Source organism: Ovis aries, chromosome 14, assembly GCF_016772045.2.
Source record: "Ovis aries strain OAR_USU_Benz2616 breed Rambouillet chromosome 14, ARS-UI_Ramb_v3.0, whole genome shotgun sequence".
Classification (NCBI taxonomy): Eukaryota; Metazoa; Chordata; class Mammalia; order Artiodactyla; family Bovidae; genus Ovis; species Ovis aries.
The window spans coordinates 21,816,035-21,818,353 of NC_056067.1; the positions used below are offsets into that span (position 1 = coordinate 21,816,035).

Below are 2,319 nucleotides of genomic sequence, written 5' to 3' on the forward strand. Positions count from 1 at the left end.
CCTTTTTCAGTAACAGCCAACCTCCATGTGTCGGATAGTTTTGTCTGTTGCCTCCCGACTTCCGTCCTTCACCTCTGTGTTTCAGTATAGATGATGTGAAATCTGAGTTTCTTATAATATGAACTAATGGAGTGGGCCTCAAGCCAGTAGTATGGAAGAAGGTTCTGTTATTGGCTCTGTCCTTTGTTTAATAATAGCTAAGAACAAGAATATATTGAATGCTGAGATACTTTCTTAGCATTTTTCATATGCTATTGAAATTTCAGAACAATCCTACTAGGTAGAAAATGTTATTATCCCATAGAGGTAAGGAAACAGAAGCTCAGAGAGGTGGATATTTGTCTAATATCAGACTTCATTGTTCTGGACGAAAGTGAATTTTTCATTACTCAAGGTCTCAGCCTTCTCATCTGCAACATGGAGTTGCTTCTCTTGACCTCATAGCATTGACATGGAACCAAAATGATGTCCTGTATTTTATTAAGGTGGCTTCCCAGGTGGCGCTAGTGGTAAGGAATCCACCTGCCAATGCAGAAGACATAAGAGATGTGGGTTTGATCCCTGGGTTGGGAAGATCCGCTGGAGGAGGGCATGGCAACCCACTCCAGTATTCTTACTTGGAGAATCCCATAGACAGAGGAGCCTGGTGGTCTACAGTTCGTAAGTTCACACAGAGTCAGACTCAACTGAAGCAACTTAGCATACTCACGCAGACACACATATTATTAAGTTGCATTGAGTATTGAACCTAGGACGTGGAAACGGAGGTGTAGTTTTTAACTAGTTTATGTCTCCAGTGATCAGCTTCTTCATTCATAAAGTGTAAGTACAGGACCAGATTATTTTCATTGGTTGCTTTCAACTATAGCATCTTCTCATTGGCTACAGACTCAAACCTTGGTGAGGGAAAAAAAAAAAAAAGCTTGTGTAGTTCCCAGGGGCTGTACTGATGATTGCATGCAGGTTAAGTCAAGTCTGCATGCCAGGGTGATCCAACCCCCTGAGCCATTTTTCTTGGGAAGAAAGTGCAAACTTTTAAGAAGGAGGAATTTCACTCTTCCACGTGCACAGAGTGCATGTGAGCTGAGCCTCTTCAGTCGTGTCTGACTCTGTGCTACCCTATGGACCGAAGCCCACCAGGCTCCTCTGTCCATGGGACTCTCCAGGCAAGAATACTGGAGTGGGTTGCCATGCCCTCCTCCAGGGGCATCTTCCTGACCCAGGGACTGAACCCACATCTCTTATGTCTCCTGCATTGGCAGGCAGGTTCTTTATACTAGTACCACCGTGCACACACAGAGAGTACAGGAAAATTCTCAGAATGGGGTAGTTGAGGTACCAATGTCTCATGGCTGCTTTAAAGCCATATGGAACTGCTTACTTTGGCCCCAAGGATGCTGTCCACCTCTTAAATGTAAAAGTAGGAATATACCTTATTTCTGGTTTTCCTCATACAGTATCTTACCCTCAGGTGCAAACTGAATCAACCAAAGGGATTAATGGAGAAAGAAAAAGGCGCTGAGTCAACTCCACACAGAAATGCATTCAGGTTTAATTTCATACATATCATTTAAAAAAATAGGGGTTCAGGATCCCATGTGGCATTTAGCCTCCTAAACAAAGATGAGAAGCCCCAGACGAGAAACAGGTGGCCTGGCACGGAGAGCAGAGGTTATTTTTGCCTCTGGGCTCCTGCCATTTCAGAGTTTAGCAGTGGCGAGGCTGTACAGCAGGACGCTGACCCCAGATGCTCCCTCGATGGCGGGGATGGAGCAGGCCCATCACAACTTCTGAGAGAGTAAACTTGCTCATATCTAGGTCACAGTGACCCTCCCAGAAAAGTCTCCGTCTTAACTTATTCCTCTTTGCGGCTTGATTGCTACTTCCAAACCTGATTCATCCCCAGTGAAGTCACAGCCTTCATCATTCACCCATCCCCTGTGATCCCGTGATTCCGTGCACCTCTTGGGCAACAGGTTGAGAGGGCTTATCTTGAGGGTGGTGTTAGGAACCAGAGGTTGGGGAGCTTCGCTTCTCCTTCTGGCTCTCCCTTTCCTTAGGGTTTAGTTTCCCTGACTGAAATCTGAAGAAATTTGAAGTAGGTCAGGAATTTCAGCGTCAAATGCTGGTAACATTTACTACCTGGCCAGTAACAAACGTGAATGAGAAGGGAAGAGAAAGAGGAGGGAAGTAGCTGGAAATGAGGGAACTTGGGGATGAGGTGGAATGGATACTTTGATTGGGTGATGGTTATATGGGCATATACATTTTTCAAAACTCACTGAACTTGTTACTTGAGATCTATGTGTTTTATTGTAG

The 2,319-nt window shown here is 44.8% G+C and overlaps 1 protein-coding gene across 3 annotated transcripts in view; it reads left to right on the plus strand.

The window, feature by feature from the left end:
* Positions 1-2,319, plus strand: part of FTO (FTO alpha-ketoglutarate dependent dioxygenase) — a 426,388-nt gene that overhangs the window by 276,649 nt on the left and 147,420 nt on the right.